Source organism: Indicator indicator, chromosome 3 (assembly GCF_027791375.1).
Source record: "Indicator indicator isolate 239-I01 chromosome 3, UM_Iind_1.1, whole genome shotgun sequence".
Lineage (NCBI taxonomy): Eukaryota > Metazoa > Chordata > Aves > Piciformes > Indicatoridae > Indicator > Indicator indicator.
Window position 1 is genome coordinate 17,518,639 of NC_072012.1, and position 19,607 is coordinate 17,538,245.

The following is a 19,607-nucleotide window of genomic DNA, read 5'->3' on the forward strand; positions in this document are numbered from 1 at the left end:
CCTTTGCACCGGATTTCCAGAGGCCTGAGAATCAAAGGCAAGTAGTCAAAATTCTGACATTCCCCTGGGTAATCTTTCTGGGCAGTAAAGGAGATTGCACAGGGCAACCTCATCTGAATCCTTTCCAACTGAGTCACAGCCAGGAGCATGAACCAAGTGAGATCTGGCCAACCACAGAAACAAACCCAGTTTGCAAGGGCAAGTAGGCATCTTTTTAGGAGGGATTTGATGGAAAGTGTGGAATTCCTTATGCTGAGGGATGCAAAAATTGCTTCTGTAGCACTGCCAAGGATGCTGCCAGCTCATCTAATCAACCATGAAACCATCACTGAAGCAAGTTATAAAATTGCCCTGGGTCAATTTCTGCATGCAACTTTTATTTTTCTTTATGTAAACTTTCTAAGTTTATTTTTCAGTGGTTGGAGGAGACAGATCCTTCCTCTATTACCTTTCTTTTGGGTTTCTCCCAAAACCTAACGTAACATCAAATCTGTTTCACGCTTTTCAAGACACTCCTGAAGACAAGCCTGGATGGCTGCTTGCTTTACTATGTGTTTACTCTAGCAAATACTGTATTTGCAGGAGACCACTCTGAACTCCATGGGAGGTTTTATAGTATTGTCAGGAAGTGCATTCTGTCATTAATACAGATTTAATGAAAATACATCCCAAATGTGACAGCTTTGACTAAAGATTTTCTTTGAGCTTTCAGGGAATTTAGTGCAAATTTATGAGGCACAAACTCAGAGAAACTGATACAGAAAAGTTACCCACTTATACCCTGAGCCAGGGAGCCCTTCTAGTTGTCACCTCATTCGAGGGAATGAGAGCTTAGCCAGCTGGATACCAGTAGAGTCTATGAGCCAGTGAGGAAGTTCTGAATTGGTTCTTCTTCTAGCAGAGAGTCATTTACTTTCCTCCCCTATGACCTAAGTCAGAGAAAGGATGGTCCCAAACTGGCCATCAGTAGTCAACGAGGTAAACAAACACAGACTTCACATGTTTCTAAACCAGAAGAATTAGCTCATGTGGTAGCAGGTTCTGTAGCAATGTTTTGCACAGATGACAAGACAGAGCTCAGATGTGCATGGCATGTCCCATCCTTTCTGCCTGTCACCTAGCTGCAGCCACAACCAGCCAGCTCAACACAGTGATTTCTTAATCCAACAGGCAGATCACGAGGCTTTGTGTCCTCCCCTGGGTTTGCCCCATGAAGGACACTGAAACTTGGCCAAGTACCACAGCTGTGCTCAGGTTTGGGTTTAGTCCCTAGACATTGACTCAAATACAAGAGAAACTCAAATTGTCTTTTTTTCCCAACTTGTCTTATGTGAGGGGAGGGAATAATGCTTTCAGCCTGCTTCCTACTGTGAAGCAGGAATGTGATGACCTCCTGAATTACAATGGTGTACACAACTGACTTTGTTACCTGGGCTACAAGTTTTCTGCTTTGTATAACCGGTCTTTTCACGTGTTCCTACACCCCAACATCTCTGAATGGTGTACAAGAAGCCTGGGTAGCCAGGCAACTCTGGTTTCCCCCATCTTTGTGAAGACTCAAAAAGGTCTCATTTTGTGACATGTAGAAGTTGCCCCTGCAACAGAGATACTATGAGAGACACTGGCTGAATTTTGAATTTCATTGCCAGTATCTGTAATCAATTAAAGCAAGCAAAGATACTGATGAGACTAAGCATATCTCCCACTTTTATCACAGAACTGGAGTCTGCAGAGGACTTTTCACCTTCCTTTGCATGTAACACAGCAGTGATGGATTGAGACCAGATTAGATGGAGCTCTCCAATTGGAGATTGGTGCTAAATTAATTCAGACCGAAGCAGCTCAAGATGCAAATTGTACATGCTGTGGAGTTAAGAGGGTTTGTGTACATGGCTTTGGTTCAAACCCTTGACTTAATGCAAAAGAAGAAAGACATGGATATGGCATTCTTTGCAGCATGCTGGGATGAAAGTTCTATGACCTAGTTTAAGAAAGCTATTCCAACATGTCAAATTTATGCAGACAATCTGTATTGTAAATGTTTGGCTTAAAATATTTTGGGTCTTCATGTGTGCTTGCCTTTCAGTTTCTGGAGATCTGTCTGATTTTGAAAAAGGGTAGTCAACTACTACAAGAAAGTCAACTGTGTTTTAAATTATCCATCTGTATCACATGTGGCAAATCAAATGAGGTTCAGAGCCAACTTTCTATGTCAGGAATCCATTTCACATTCAGCCAACAACAGGGTTTGATAAGAGCTTGGCCAGTGTGAAAAAACAGCTGCCTCCTATATATATTTTGATTTGGCATCATCTGTTGAGGCTTTATATCACTGAGAGATTGTTGATATTCTTTTTAAGCATTAAAGTTACCTTGACAAGGTCAACAACAATTTCTACAGAGGTCAGCAGTTTTATTTTGAAATATTTGATCATAATTCTATCAAACATTAAAGAAAGAGTTTTGCTAGGGCACATAATGAAATCAGACAGCTCACACAACCCATTTATCTTTTCGACTGTAAACCTCTGAAGGGCTCTAGTTCATCCAGTTTCAAATCAACTGTAGAAATGTCCATCTCCCTCTATCCAACCTACAGAAATTGGTGCTTAGAAATGCTCTTGATCTGGTATTGCTGATGTGGAAAAGCAAAAATAATTTCCCAAGACACACTAGTTTAGTTGCATTCTTATGTTCTGATTGCTTTTTAAATATCTCTCCTGAATAAGGATCTTTATTTCCATCCTGACTCCAAGTCACTTCTTCATAGCTAAAATTATTAAACAAGCTAAGTAAATGTTTACTTTTAGCATTTTAGAAAGAGCCAATAACATGCAAACCTGCATGACCATCTTATGAGCTGTGGTTAGATAGTTCAGATTTTCATAAATTTATTGGCAATAAAAGTAAATAAAATCAATAATGGCAATAGGTCTGAATGATGTCTGTTCTGATGCACAGAATTACATCTTCCTGTTTTATCACTGAATCACAGAATGTTAGGGGTTGAAAGGGACCTCCAGAGATCATTGATTCCAACCCCCCCTGCCAAAGCAGGATCACTTAGGGCAGGCCACACAGGAACACTTCCATGTGGGTTTTGAAACTCTCCAGAGGAGGAGACTCCACAACCTCTCTGGTCAGCCTGTTCCAGTACTCCCTCACCATAAAGAATCATCTCCTCATGTTGAGGTGGAACCTCCTGTGTTCTAGCTTGTACCCACTGCTCCTTGTCCTGTCACTGTGCATGACCAAAAGAGCCTGCCACCTTCATCTTGACACCCACCCCTCAGGTATTTGTAGCCATTACTAAGATCCCCTCTCAGCCTTCTCTTCTCAAGACTAAACAGCCTGAGTTCTCTCAGTCTCTCTTCACAGGAGAAATGTTCAAGTCCTGCAATCATCCTCACAGCTCTCCATTGGACTCTCTCCAGCAGATGTCCTACACACCACTTGTAAGCGCAGGGAAACTAATCAAATTTAAAGAGATCTACATCCTCATGTGCTGAGACTGGAGAAGAGGGTATCTTTAGAAACAAAATGGCTGCATAGGTTTTTGTGCAGTCATCTTCTTTATCCGTACTTATACCTAGGGATATAGTCAAAATTGTTGACTCCACTGTTAGATTCTTCACACATACAGCAATATTACACACTCTCTGCCCTAAAGAACTTGGAGCTGACACATATTTGGATTCTTGGGTGCTCTCATCAGTTTAATCATCTGCATGTATAAAGCTGCCATATGAAGAAGATACCACAACATTTTGAAGCTTCTGGCTTAGCACATTGAAATGTAAAGCATACTAGGAAAATACTGCACATCAGATGGAGAGTTCTTCCCCTGGGAAGGTCAGGAGAGAAAAGCTGAACCTCATTTGCCAGATGTTGGTTACATTTCTTAATGCCTTGTGGCAAAGCTCAGATGCTAAGGGAAACCAAGTGGTCAGAGACCACAAGAAATGGGATAGCTAAGTAAACTGCTTTAGCTTTGAAGCAGAATGAAAGAATTATGCAATGCGTAGGTCCAAAGGCACAGTAAACCAGTGCTATTCCACTTACATCCTCACTGATAGTCTGGCCTCTAATCTCCTGTCTGTGGGTGTGCCCCTCACTCCCCTGGGCCACAGGGTAGGGTCAAACACACCTTGTCTCTTTCTGAGTCTCACCCAGACAACTGCTCACTGCAAAGTGAGATCCAAGTGACTAAGTAACGGTGTCTGTCCATGCTTTCATTAAACCCGATGTGAACGATGGGCAGAAGCAGATCCTAAAGCAGCAGTGTGGGCAGGGAAATTAGAGAGGCTCTTCCCAGTCCATTTCTTCAAGTGACATAGCCGGTCTCACAAGCTGTGGCAGTCTGGCAATCAGTCATGCTGCTGTCAGCTCCTGCTGCTGGAAGCACAAAGACTTCCAGAAGATTATGCTGGAGACCTTGGTGGCCCTCTGAGAACTGAAGGCATTTCTGCTGACCGCCCAGTGGCCATGCTGCCTGTGTGACAGTTCTCTCTCTCCTTTCTGATATTCTACCAGATAGTTGTGAACCCACCCCTAGTGCAAGGAGTGTGTGCCTCTGTCATTTCTAATGTTGAAGGGCAGCAGGTCTCGAAAGAGTTGTGCTTTCTATAAAGTGAGGGTGAAAAGTATAATTGTATTTAATGTGATTTCTGAGAAGCTGAGGGAGGTGAATTTGGGCAGAGGAGGGCTTTTGTTCTTTGCTGTGTGAAACAGGAGAGATGCCTGAATTGCAATGGTGAAATAGCTTTGACTGCTCAGGGGTTTGAGTGCCCCAGTGTTTCAATGCCCTCTTCCTTCACAGTCCCCTCCACAACTGTGTGGTGATTTTTATCCCTTTCATTGAAAGCAAGCCATGGCCTTGGTGGGTGTCTGCCTCTAATAAACATTCACAGCTTCATTATTTAAATGGTGGGAGTTGTGTTTCTATCGATTTTTGGTTCCAAATAACTTAAACAGTTGTCAATTATGTGAAAGCTTTGAAAAATGTGGAGCTGTCACATGAATAATTCAGATGAAACCTCACCATTCCCTTTGGACATTCGTATTAACCAGACCCATTCAGACCCATTTAAAACTCTAATTTGGTACCAGAAGAAGGAAAAAAGGACTTGCCCCATCCTTTCTTCCCAAAATGTCTAGGTGGCCCTTATAGAAGCAGAGGATGGGATGAGTGTAGCTTAGAAGATCCTTGCTTGTAGCACAGGAAACACCCACATGGGCTGCTGGTCCCTGTGCCTTCGACTACAAAGTGGGAATACTCTGTGCCATTAAATCACAACATAATATGTCCTGCTTTTTCATCTAGGGCCTAACCACCTGTTGAATGGACTCCAACAGGAAAATCTTTGTTTCTGCATATTCCCTTACCAAAATGTTATCCCTCTGGGTAAATGGAGCCTCTAGAACACCTCCTTGGTCACTTTAATGTCTTGATGTCTGGATTTGAACTGGATTATTGAGAACTACAGTAAAGATCATAAATGTTTAGAAAGACATTTTCCATTCTATTTGCCATTAAGGACCAGGAAAACGTTTGCCTGCCTGCTTGCTCTTCTGAGAGGCTCTGAAGGTGTGACTGCAGTTTGTCCTAAGAAAAAGGTGCCAGTATCTCTCTGAAGAGAAAGGAAACTTGATGGCAAAGGTATTTCTTCCTGCATTGTTTGGATCCACAAAGGAACTCTTGCTGGTAGAGAAAAGTTATGAGAAAATGCGGAGAAATCATAAAAAAGGCAAAAGTTTCAAACACAGACTTAGTCTGAGACAGAAAGTGGTTGTATGAGAGAAAAGAGATATTTTATATCCATATAGTGTAAACCACTGCTGTTCAGCAGAGATTCATCCATCAATACCAGAAGAGAAGTTGGCCTATGGCTCTTTACTGGTTTGCCAGACTTCTATTAAGTGCAGAAGAATGCCAAGTCTGTAATGACTAAAAGTGAATTTATTTAACAATGAACTCTTTGAAAAGGGAGTCCCAGATGTGTAATTAATAATGAATCAGTGATTTGAAATCTGATCCAAAGCCTACTGAAGCTGATAGACAAGAGTCTCTGACCTCAAGGAGTTCCGGGTAAGGCTTTCATTAGGCAGAAGTAAGAAAAAAACAATTAAAAACTGAGCCAGCTAGTTAGTTAAAAAAAAATTATTATAGCTTGGATTCTGCACTTAACAGAGACATATAATATTCTGCACATAAATCCCTTCTCTGCTGATGGGGGATTCACATATTTCTGTGTCTGAAGCTGAACTTGAAATCTAGGAGATAAAAAAAAAAAAAGAAGCCATGAGAGAGTCCCAGAAGGAAAAATCTCCAGTGGTTTGAACGACAGCTCATTTTCTTTTGGCATGAATTGGGAGATAATTGTCATCTATGTGTCATTTCGAGGCAGCAGACACTGTTCCTCTCTGTGCTAAAGCCCTGCTCACTTCCCTACCCTGCTGCAGACAGTGAACCCACCTCTGCCCTGCTCTGGCTGGCTTTACATCAGCTGCCTGCAATGCACAGCATGGGGATAATCAATCTGAAATTCTTGCCAAACTCGGCATAGTGTGGTGCCCAAGAAGGGACATGCAGTTTGTCTTCCATCAGTGCAACTTAATTCGATTTGTCAGGGATGCAGAAGGTTTGGGTGAGCCCAATCCAGTCACCACCATCCAGATGTGGCCAAGTTTTGCACCAGCACTATGAGATGTGGTTGTGGTTGCCCTCGTTTTGCATTTGTTTTTCAATATGACCCTAATGGAGAGGTGGAGAAGTAGATTTACAGAACACCAGGTTGGAAGGGACCTCAAGTATCATCTAGTCCAACCTTTCAGCCTAAGAATGTAGTTAAATGAGATGGCCCTGAGATGTTTGCTGATGAACAATGTCATTGCTCCATATCCTTTTCAGGAGACACAATGCACATATATTAAATCATCACCTTGAGTCAAATATTTTTAAGTACAGTAACACAGTTCATTTTAAAATAATCAAATAATAATGAAAAATAATAGGCTCCCATTTCTGCTGAAGAGCCAATGAGTCTCCATTGAATTTGTTGTTGTTGGTTTGTGGGTTTTTTAACAGCAAATTGTAACTCAATCTAAATGTAAATTCCTGATGAATCTGCCATCTAATTCTCATTATTTCCACTTGCTTAATGCAATTAGAAACATCTGTTACTGATCAACTGTCCACGCAGCGAAAATAAATAATAATTCATGCTAGCTGCCTCCATAGTGTTTTTCAGGGAAAGGACTGCTTTAAATCATCCACTAAAGCCCAAGTGCTAGAGCTGTGCAAAACGCTTGTGACAAGCTCTGAATCATACTGAGTCTGCCTTACGGTCAAATGATTCTGCAACAGAGATTTTTGCTGAATAATTTGGGAAAATCCTCTATAAATATGCAAGTGACCACCTCAGTTTCTGGAAATATTTGGGGTCTCCATCTTCAGAGATATATTGTGCCCTACTAGGGCTGAAATGTCATCCCCAGCTCCCAAAGCCTGGCCCCAAGGCTGTGCTGGAGCATGCAGATGTTTGTACTATTAGAGATGTGGTTGCCAAAACAGTAGCAGAAGGCCAGTGAATGGAACATGGGTGCAGAGACAAAGGACACTGAAGTTGAGGTTTAACCCAGCTGCTGCCTGTGGTCCCACTTTGGCATAGAGGAGCTAAGGGAGCCCTAAGAAATGGGCACCAGTCTCCATGAGATGGACCAGGTGAGGGACATGGATAGTGCTTCCTCCTCTTTAAATTAATCATGTTAGTACATATAATCTATGTGTATAAACACTCTGGTTACTCAAGCCAAGAAAAATCAGAGAATTATGGAAGATAAGCCTGAACTGAACACCAAGAAATGAGCTTATTCATCCCTTGTCCATTAGTGATAGTAATGAGGAGTAAAGGCAGAGTCTAAGTGGAAAGGTATCCTCATTAGGCATCTACTGCTGAAACATTCTCAAAAGAGCGAATTCAATTAAAAACAAAACAAAACAAAACCAACCCAGCCTTCCTAGTAACCAAGAGAAACCAAATGCCACAGTCAAAACCCTCAATATTTTTGCCTTTGAGCTCCTCAGCAGCCAGAGCCTCCTCTGATGCAACAGTTTGTCTGCTACATGAGGCTGATGCATGGGTACTGGGATGGTCTCCTTCAATGAACATCAGAGAGATTGAGGAAGCGTGAGCAACAGCATTGCCCACATCACTTTGTGGGTCAGAACAACTCTATGCATGAAAATATTGTCCTGGCTTCGAAGAGAGAAGACAAAATTAAATGTAAATGGCTCAGCTGGTTCCTTTTCTTTTATTCTTAGAAAGGGCAAAGGCAAATCTCCTTAATTCATTTATTTTCCAGGAGAGAAGTGTAACTTCAAGACATTATAAGATCTACTCTGACAAGCCCAAGTCTCTAACACTGGTCTGCCAAACTAGGAGGGCAGGGATGAACTGAGAGTTGCTGGCCTGTTCACAATCTTGTCAGGTCACTTCTAGTCACTGCTGCACCTCCTGCTTCAAGCCTCCCTTTATTTCTCCATCCTTCACCATAACCACACGATTGCACACTAGCAATGAGTCAGAGGTGCCTCTGCAAATTGGCAGCCTTCTGGCCAGCAGCCCAAAATGTCCCAAGCCCATGAGAGAATAAGGAGATATCTGTACTGTTCATTCCATGTTATTCCAGGGAATGCAGGGAATGGTCGTTCCTAAAGGCAGATGTACCAAGGACTGGGCTGCACTGCTGGCCTGCTGTCTGCTTGCACAGGAGAGACTATTCTTATTCTGGTAACAGGAATTCCAGAGATGGGCAGCACAGCAGAAGGGAAAGTCCACTCCAAAACTAAGGATGAATCACTAAGCCAAAATATATAGTATTGCTCAATTTTACCGAAGATAAACATTTCCTAAAGTTGGCATACTTTGCTAGCTTTACCTCCAAGTCTCTGGTTTGACCTACTACCAAGACAGAGACTCAAATTTCCTCCCAAGGCAGGTTAGATTTGTGTTTCTTCTCCCCCAAATGTAGGCACTTTCCCAGCAAAGGTAATAACAAAAGTTTTAATTCAAACGTAATGGTAATGAACTGTCTATGAGTACAGACAGATGGAAAAGTAAAGACATCCTATCTGGATGATAACAGACTCTCATACAAAAGGATTGCTTTTCCCAGAGAAGTCGGGAGAGGAACATAAGAGAAGAACGAGCACATGTCTTGTTGATCATGATGAGGTCATGCAGTTTCTTTTTTTTATAAACATGACCTAATTATAAGCCAAAAGCCATCTCCTCTGTCCTGCAAATTAGAAAAGCTGATGTTTTTTCTGACATCCCCTATCACAGCTGACACGAATGCCACAGGCAGCCTTTCTGTGCTGGCAGCACACGCTGTGTCTGCTGCGCTCCTTCTCGGGGCACTGAGTTCACAGGCATGCTGCTGTCATCAAGACAGCACATCCCTGGAGGAGGAGGGCAATCCAGGAAAGTAAACCACCAGAGAGAGGGACAAATCCATTTTGACATCAGATTGCCCAAAGCTTCCTCATGAGTAGGCACTTCCCAGAAATACAGACAGAAAGGACCAACAAGCCACACACTGGAAATACGGAGCAGGCTAAGTGATGGAGATTTGCTCTATCACTTGAGGACAAAATGTTCATCATTTCCAAAAAGTCTGGGCCTGAAAAACAGACTCCAGGGCAAAGGCAGGGGGAATGAATGGGGACTGTAGAGGAAGAGGTTGTTGGGTGGGCAGGGCACCAGAGTACCCAGGACTCACTTGGGAAGGGCAGTGTGGTCTCCTTGCATCCCCATGCTGCCCGCCTCCAGCCTCCTGCCCTCTGTGTGGTCGTTGATGTCTCCTTTCATTCACATGCTGCAGGAAGCAAGGTGACCCAGCCCCAGCAGCCTTAGCTGGTAGTGCCATGATGCCAGACCCAGCTTCTTTTTGCTTTACTCAGTGCCACTGCCAGCTGTGATGCTGAAACCCATGTCTGTGTGAGCCCTAAACTAACCAACCTGAATGCATTACTGTGGGCAAACCATCACACCCTGACACCACACAGCCACAACCTGCTGCAACTTTTGGTTACCTGCTGCAAGGGAATAGGAAATAAAACTATTTCCCAGGGAGATGGCAACAATTTTAAACCCTTTTTACTCATTATGTGCAATACCCCTGAGCCTAGGAGCCTCTCTTGTGGCTGAGGCTCTCATTTTGCCATGATGAAGGAAGAGCCTTTTGGCTGAATGTTGAGAACTTTTGTCTAAGCTGCATTTGCTTGAGGCTGAAAAGGAAAGGGAAAGGGAAAAGAAACCCATTTTCTATATGCTGAGTAATGTAGCTCAGACAATCAAGTGTGGCATTTGTACTGCACAGTGCAAAGGCAGCAATAAGGAGAAATGCTCCATCCTGAAATGCCAGCTCGGATTAGAAATGCACATCTTTATACCTTGGCTTGAAAGCAAATCTGCTACGCTGCCTTGCTCATCATTTCTTCTGAGCTACTCTCTTCTAGATTGTTCAATATCTCCTGAAATCATCTGGTACATATGTTATTATTTTTCAAAACTGCTCACTTAGACCATGCTATAAAAAAATAATTTTCTATTCCCATTGCCTTCCAGGAGGCAGCTTTTTTCCTGTGCCACATTTAGTGCTTTCTTACCTGGATTTACTGTTTAGGTTTCCTCATCTAGGCACGGGGATATATAAGAAAAACTCAGAGCCAAAGGGGGACTAATCTGGTCACACATAACCATGCACAGTCTGAAGACCCTCCTAAGATGTAATTGCAGAGGCTACTTTTGCAGTCAAGGAGAAAAAATTCAGACAACCTATTTTAGGATGAGCTCAGCCATACCCTACAAGTGCCCTCGTCTCTCCACCACTTGTAAAAGCCTAACTTGGGCACAGATGCCTACTCTGTGTGTGCTTCAAGTTAAATGAGATGAACCTCAGCAGTGACTGCCATGGTCTGAATATGGCAGGTGCTCAGGCAAGCTGCAGTTGGGGGCAAGGAATAGGATGCAGCACTAACACAAGGGGTGGTCAACCACAAAGGAATAGAAGCAGAGAGCAGAAGGAGCTCTGTGCATTTCAACCCCATCATCCTGCTGTTAAAATGCATTTAATTCTACCTTTGCACTTTGTGGATCCCTTGCAGTCACCCTGAGGGGGGGAAGCGAGGCTGGGGTCCCTGGGGAGTCTGTGGTTGGAGCAGCATCTCATGGGCTACAATAATGTATTTCACAACCACTGCTGAACACTGGCAGGTTGGCCCAGGCATTAACAAAAGCCATGGAGCAGCTGAGCTGAGCAGAAACAATAGTGAATTTTTGAATTTCTCCCAAGCAATTGTGACAGAGACATTTTCTCTCCGTAACAGAGACATTTTCTCCGTAACAGAGCCATTAGATGCTGCTCCTGTACTGCTATATGTGGTGGGAGGTCACCAGGGCAGCTTAAATTGCTGATGCTCTACAAAACTTGTAGGAATTAATCCTCGGAAAGGGAAGAGATTTCTTCCTTCACCAGATGTTTCACTGGGCTAGTCACTAGCTGCCACCCTATGAGGTTGAAAAGCACCATCTGTGCCCACAATTAAGGGTATTTGACAGACTTTAGCAGAACAACTGAAAAAGGGAAATAGTGAAGGTCTTCACTTGTATTTGGCCAGCTGTAAAGAACACCCAGCTCTCAGCATGTGCATTATGAATAAATGTATGTCTTCAGCTTATCTCTCTCCTGGCAGCTCATGGATGGCTCCCCAGTCTGTATTAGTTTAAATACAATTTATTCTGAAAGACTGATAATAGGGATATTGATTATGCAGGCTGTTGGAAATCACACCCTCATTTCCCTCCATAGAGGTGCATCATTGCCATTCCCTGGCATTATGATGCTGTAAGCATTGTCACTGCGCTCCCTGAGGCTCCTCATGTGGTGCCTGACAGACATGTAGGTGTGCTTACAGGGGTCTTAGGGCATGAAAGCATGAAATCCACTCTTAGCTCTGTTCAGAAACCAACAGGAAGCTCAGAAAGAGGGGTACATGCAGCACTACTGTCCAGGGCAGCATCATACACCCCAGTTAACCTCTGTTACGTCACAGAGGTACCTCTGCCATAGGCTAGAGGTCAGCCCTAACTGAACTAATTCTCCAGGGTCACTTTGCTCCTAGCATCTATTACCCCCTGCCTCTACCTGTCCCATCTTCTGCTGATGCTCCTCCCATGCCTATGCTGACTTGCAGGTGGCTGAAAAACAAATCTGGAGGGATGCAGCTATTCCTGCTGGGTTTCATTAATTTCTAGTCCTGCTGTTCCAGACACAGCCTGGCTTTCTCTAGAGCTGCTTGACCAGATTGACCTTTACTGCACAGCAGACCTCTTGGAGGTCCTCTGTGCCCCCTGCCCATTTGGGTTCATGGCTGATCCCTGCCCTGGAGCTGTGCACCTGACTTGACCTCTTCAAATCCTGCACCTGGTGAACCTCACTGACTAGCCTGACCTGACAGTTTGCTCCCTACGGCCTGCCTTGCTGGCATCTGACTGCAGAGCTTGTTCTCCACCAGCACTCCCTCAAGGAGTGCCATCTGCAGCACAGGGACAGTGCCCATTCTCACTGTGCCATGGACACTCGCAGTCAGCTCAGTGGAAGCTGGAGCACATAAGCACATCTGGGAGCTTCTGTGCTTAGACCAGCCTCTCGTGGCCAGCACCACTGCATTGGCCTTGCTGGAGTCAAGCCAGAGTGCACAGCAGAAGCTCTTCCAACCCTAGTTTCTGAGCCTTGCTCAGGAATTCCCTGAGATGCTCATCCCACCTCCTGTCACAAATCTCTTTAATTTTGCCCTCACAATAGAGCCTTTCCACCTTCATCCTTCCTGAGGTTCATCTTGGCTATTAAGTTGAATTGTTCACTCTTTACTTCTGCATATCAAATATATTTCTTTTCTGCCTCTGTGTTCTTCCATTTCCCAGCAAACACTCTCCCCTCTAGGCTCAACTTCTGGGGCTTCTGGGTTCACTGGAGCTTAAGCTGAGAAACGAATTGTGGAACAACAGCCCTCCAGCCTGACCCCAGATGCTCTGCAGGCCATGGATGGCAGGGGTGGATGATTTTTGAGGGAATTAGTGAGGCTCTGTAGAGCAGGTTAACACAGTCACACCTTGCAGGCTGAAAGGCTGGGTTTGGGAGCAGACTTGGCTCACCTTCCCCTGTTTTAATTTATCCCCTAATCCTGTCTAAGGCAATATCAATGTGTGGTGCAACAACCTTGTCTGTAGGAGGTGAGATGACTGGGAAAGCCAACAGCCCTCCCGGCTTCACATTCCCCATGAAGCAATGCTAAACATATTTTCCTAATGTTACTCCTTGGTAAACAGCCAACTTTCAGCACAAAAGCTCTTTGCTCACAGCTCACTGGTTGCTTAGTGAGACCAGACTCAAATCCAGGGTCCTACCACCCTTTGTGCAGAGCACTATCTCCTTCATCCCTCCACTTCTCAAGGTAACCAAATCCAGACATGTATTTGCCTCATTTGTAGCCATGCTTGTTGTATTTAAGACAATCAAAACTGTCAAACAGGGGCTCAAGAGGTAGTAGAAGGCCAGAAGAGACTTTCCTGGAGAAGACAGCGAGCTTCACACTGCCAGGAGCCCCAGTCTGTGGAGGGGGAAATGTATGGCTTGTCTCAGTGATGTAAGTCCCACCTCAGACACTTCTACAGCTCCCAAGCTGATCCAAAGCTGTGGATCTTAATAATTTTTAACATCAAAGAAATTTAAAAATCTACTTTGCAATTTTCCAAACACAGACCAAGCTCGACTATAGTCTTACTGTAATAAATCAGGATTTGGTTTGGAAATCAGACATACCAGAGTCCTAGCTTTGCAGTTAGTTAGGGGACAAAAAGCCTCCTCTCTAGAAGACAGATCTGAGCACCCTTTCATATACAATCCATTTTAAATTCTGATCCAAATCCAATTTCGGCACATATTTCTCAGTGCAAGGGACTGGATTCTGTCAGATTCCTAGCACAAAACCCCACTCAAGTTCAGCCTGGTCTCCAATTATTTGTCTGCCCTGCAGAAAACATCCATTTTTCTGTGAGAGGGGAAACATACCAACCCACAGCTACAAATCCCCTCAGAGGGCAGTTGCCAAACCAAAGCTAAGCTCTTGCATTGAGATGGAGGGACACTTTCCAGGTGTTCAGGTATGAAGAGGCTGGGTGGGAAGAGAGCACTTTTGGAGAAGAGGCTGCAAGTGCTACATGGAGCCGAGTTGTCACACAGCGAGGACAGCTACTGACACCCAAATGTCTCCATTTATGGGCAGGGCTGTGAGGCTGAATTTCTGCACCAGTCTGGGTACTGTTAAAGGAATCCCCAGTTCCAGCAATGGAGCAGGGCTGGACCCCATTTCCCTGCAACTTTCGTGAATTCCCAGAGGAGATTGTTTATCCTAGTTTGAGGATGTGATATATTGCTCTGGTCCTCATGCAAGACCTCTATCCAAAATTAGACAACTTCTCCCCAATGGCAGGTAGGTGCCATCCTTAGCACCTCCTGGAAGGGAACCTTTGCTTGTTATGCCAACCCCACTTAGTGGCATACAGGAGTGAGGCAACAAGGAAACACAGGTAAATCCCCACTGACTGCAATTTCCTGACCATGAGCAACAGTGAAAATATTGCCAAAAACTCTACAGCATCTGGTAGGAAGGTAGAAAATTGGATTTCTCCTTCTAACCATTATTAGTGGAGTTACTGCTTTCAAAAGATATTGTATCTCCCTCAGGACAGTGTGCTCAGCCAGGTGCCAGTGAGGCTAAGCTCAGAGCAGCAAGGGACATTGGTGTGCTCTGAACTGAACCTTTCCACTGGGACAGTCATGCTGATGCCAGCTGTTCATGTGGCAGTGAGTCACCAGGCCATGACGTATCTTGCCAGCGCAGCGCTAGCTCACAGCTACCAGTGTCTCCCAGTCTGGAGTGGTTCCTGGGTATGAGATGCTGAAGCCCAGCAGGCATGCTAGAGACAAGTCCTGGGCTTTCAAAGGACTTCTGATCCACTCAGAGTAGAGCCAGTCACCTTTTGCACAAGGCAAAAGGACTGGAAAGGGATGTTCTGTGCATCCCATTTACACATATTAGGCATTTACACATATTAGTGTTCACATGGTTTTGGATGCTCTTGCATTGCAGCTGGGGAACAGAAATGCTGCCAGCTTACCTAGCTTACCCTGAGCTTTTGGGCAGCAGGATTTACTTCAGAAGTGATAACAAGTGGGTTAACCAACCAAATACCTACAGGCGAGCATGGTCCTGACCCCCACATCTCTCCCTAACTCTTCCAAATCAGACTCAGTGCTCCTTGGGGAGAAAGTTTGAAACAAAAAAGCCCATTTTTTCTCTATGATTACATTTTAGAGCTCTCCAGACCCCACAGGCAGCTCTGCTAGGAGCCTCGGATGAGTACTATTTCTGCAATAGCTCCTCCAGAGTGAAAGAATTAGGAGGCTTTACACTTCTGGATGACAATTGCTGGAGCTGCTGTCAGATAACAGGCACCGGCAGTCAGCACAGGAGCCGGGAGCAAGCCAAGCTGCCTGGTTCAGCCAGCCTGGAAAAAAGACTGTTTCTAAAAACCCCAGATGAAAGGGAATGCATTGCCAATTATGCAAGTCTTTAACTAAAGCAACACAAACCTTTCATGTGCAACAGACAAATGATATTCGGTTATAAGGAAATCATATAACTGATAGGGAGGCTGAGACTGGGGAACGTGAGCAAATCCATTTTCCAGAAGCAAGAAAGAAACTCACTCACTGAAAAGGATTAGCTGGATAAAGCCAAACACTTAAAAAAAAACCCAAAAAACTGTGTAAGAAACTAAACATGCGTCAAACAAAAAAGAGGGGAAAAAAACACAACACACATCAGATTGTAGGAGATCCAAAGAGCCATGCTCTGCTCCTGCTCAGAAAGAAAATGCTGTCAAGAAAATATCCTATGTAAACTTGCCACACACCAGATCATCAACAGGCATTTATCAAATGAAACACGTACCAAATGCAACTCTTCTTCCTAATCCCAAATCAAACAGGCTTTGAGTTTCAGACCCTCAGGAGGAGATTTCCATATGATCCCCCTCTGTCTCTGTTTATGATTAGCCCTTCTAAATTTCAGCATTTATCTGACAAAGCACATTGGGGAGGGCTTTCTTTTATCTGCAAAGACTGTGTTTCTGCTTTTTCTTAGCTGCTGCTCTACCACACTGCAGCTGCTCAGCTTGGAAGCAAAAGGCTTTAGTCAGGACCCTTTGACTGACTAAACCCAGGATTTTTTCCCTGATGGTGGTAACCCTAAGCCTGTGCTTTAGGTGCCAACACTGAAGCAAGCCAGCCTTCACGAAAAGAGGTTACAAATGCTGCCTCTGAGCCCAAATCATACTTTTGGGGCTCAGTAATGCAAATAAAACATATATGCATGAGGGGTTCCCACTGGCAACAGCTGTATGGCCAGTGTGAGGGGTCTTTGTAGTTTCAGGAGAGAATTTGTGGTGTCAGAACATTACAATCTGGCCTGGTGAAGCTGCCTCACAGTCAAGGCTGACTCCTGTGAGCAACCACAGGAACACAGTTCCCACTTGCCATCCTCCTTCAGCCTGAAGTGTGGTCCTCATTAGCCATCAATTGATACGTTTTGAACGACATTCATAAACCCCTGAGACTGATCACAGCTAATTTGCAGACAAAAAAAGGAGCACACATGCTTAATACACTGGTTTTTGCAAACACCCTGATCATTCCCAGATGCATCTATTTCTGCCCAGCAGCATTCAAGGCAGCAGGAGAGGAAATAATTTCAGCTCCCCAAAGCCACTGGCCTAAGCAGTTTCAAGGTGCTCCATGAGCCCTTCTGCAGCCTTTTGAAGGAGATGTACCCATTTCCCTCTTTCAATCATACCCAGCTTCTTCTGCTGTGTTTTTCCATACCCAGATAGAGCAGCAGGATCCCTGAGCCCTTTTCTAAGCAGAGCACTTGACATCACTTGACATCAAGCACTGTAAGGCTGCATAAAGCCAGATCCAGTTTAGGATGTTATTTTGACCTCACCCATGGTAGAGAAATCCATTCTACCAGTTCCCAGTGGTCTCATAAATTTGCCACAGGAATGTGAAATTAGCTATAGAAAAGCTTCAGGAAAGGTTGAGGTTGGTGGAAGGGAGGAATTTTCACATGAGAATTTAAGAGCCCAGCTCCTAAGTGATTCAAACCAATTCAGGTCTAGATATTAAGACTCAACACAGCTATGAAGAAACCTTTTCTGTGGCATAAACCAGCAAATCACCCTCTGTTCTAGCTCATGGCAAGATCCCCACAGAAAAATACAGCTTTGAAGGGACAGCCAAAAGCCCAGGGTTGGATGAACATTTTTATTTACATCTTTGTATTCACTTCAGCTACAAGATAAGCTAATAATAGTGGTGCTCAGAGATTACAACACAACTTTTATCTGAAATATCACCACAAGTTGCAAACAATATGGGTTGAGATTTCCCCTGGTGAAGTGCATGTTGCTCCCAGAGAGAGCTAGTTAATCTGGGACATGCCAAGGCAAAGCGTTTTTCATCTGGGTAGCACCAGCCCATGTCTGCCTCAAGTGGGGAGCAGCACTAGGACCACCCAAAAGCTGGAGACTTTGCCTGTGCTTTATAGGAAGCAAACCAAAGCAATGTGCCTACATCTGCAAAGAGTATCAATATTGGAGACATACTGAAATCCAAACATCCTCTTCTTCTGTCATCTGCTCCACCCCAAAGTGTTTTATTTACTATTGCCCTGAGTAGAGTCTACCTGACAGCACTGAAAAGACTCATTTAACCAGAAAAGCATCTGAAGGGCATAGTGCTGCTCAGAGAGCTGGGTCAATGCATGCAACAGAGGTTACTGCTTTTTCTGGATATTAATTTTCCATAATCATCCCTTCTGGCTTTCTCCATTCATACGTTACTCGAAAACAGTAAAACAATTTATTGTATGAATAAAATTCAGGCACGGGTCACTTGCAAACTAGTTAAGTGTGATTTACAGGGCAATTCACTTCCTGTATTGATTACAAGAAATGCCTACTGAAGGTGTGATTGACCACTTAAAATAATAATGTCACATTGTTCCTGCTCACTCAGAAGAGGGCACAGAGCTTCTTAAACCAGCCTCCTCTTCACTATGGGGTTTTTGTGTTATTGATAAAACCCCAAATAAGCAGGTTGACCAGGGCAGCTCATATAGATTCCCTGCAGCATAGTTTAAACTGTGATTATTAATGTTGTGAGCAGTGCTGTAGCAGAGCTGTTCTGCAACAGCTCATTCATTTTTAATTGAATTAAGAAACACTTAAAAAGACACCTATATGGAAGAGGAAGCCAAGTGTTGCATCCTTGTGGTGAAGGTGGGTGAACTTCCCCAGCCAGCTGCTAAGCATCAGTGAGAGCCCAGTGAAGCATGGTGCTGAGATGCTCGTGTGCAGAGACCATTGGAATGATGTTTTTTTTTTAATTAGTCATCCTGATTTAGCTGTTCTCATTCCAGCTCTGGCCTGGCTCTTTCACACTTATCCAGACACTCTCTGACCACACTGAGTGTCCTGGATTCTGAGGGGATTCCTGAGGGATTTCACCTCCTCAGCGACTATGTACTTGAAAAACGGTTGCCCACAAACATTTGGTATTTTTAAGCAGCTTTCCAGAAAGTGAGGCTGAATGTGCTTCCGGTGATTCAAGTGGCCTTCAGCAATCCCCATTCAGTTTTGTCTGTGCTGGGCAGGATCCCATCCTGGTTCCTGGCTTATCAGCTGCAGCCGGGGAAATTGGGTGCTATGGGAAGTTTCATTTCCTGCTTCTTGGGCTGCCTGTGGCTGGCCAGCAGTTTGTAAAAGGAAAGACATTCCACTAATTCTTGTTATTAACCCATTGGTGATCTCTGAGACATCAGCCAAAATTGTGAGGAAAGCTTCCAGTAGCCCATCATTACACAGGCAGCAACAGAATATAATTTTTGCTGATTTTCCATTGTTTTTAAACATAAAAAAAAAGGCAGATGGAGCAGAGACTTATTTTAATGTATATCTGTGTTGGACATGATTTACAACCTCTCTAATATTTAAAGCAATGCTGTCCTGTGGCACCACGACTGCAGCCTCTTCTGTTCCAGCTGCACTTCTGACACAGGTGGATGCATGGGGCATATCTAACTCTGGCATGGAGCCTGGCATCCTACCCCAGCAACCCATGATGGTAAGTAAGGAATATTAAAACACATGCTGGAAGTATTTTAGGCAGATACTGTTCTCAAAGAAAAAGAAAAACCCCCGATGTATTTCTCAAACCTGAGCAATGCCTCAAAAAATAGCTAAAGGATATAGTGAAGAGTGTCAGAAATGACCAGAGCTGCTTTTCTATCCCACTGGCAGTTACAGGGACAGTTTTGACAAATAAATAAAGCAAAATACATCCTGAATTAGTCCTTCCCACAGATATGTCATTGCAGATCCTTCCCACCCAGCACTAGCACAGCCTCCCTGAGCTCCATA

General features: G+C 44.1%; 1 protein-coding gene across 1 annotated transcript in view; it reads right to left on the minus strand.

Annotated features, from left to right (window-relative positions):
* FRMD4A (FERM domain containing 4A) overlaps positions 1 to 19,607 on the minus strand; it is a 197,240-nt gene that overhangs the window by 102,240 nt on the left and 75,393 nt on the right. The window lies entirely within an intron of this gene.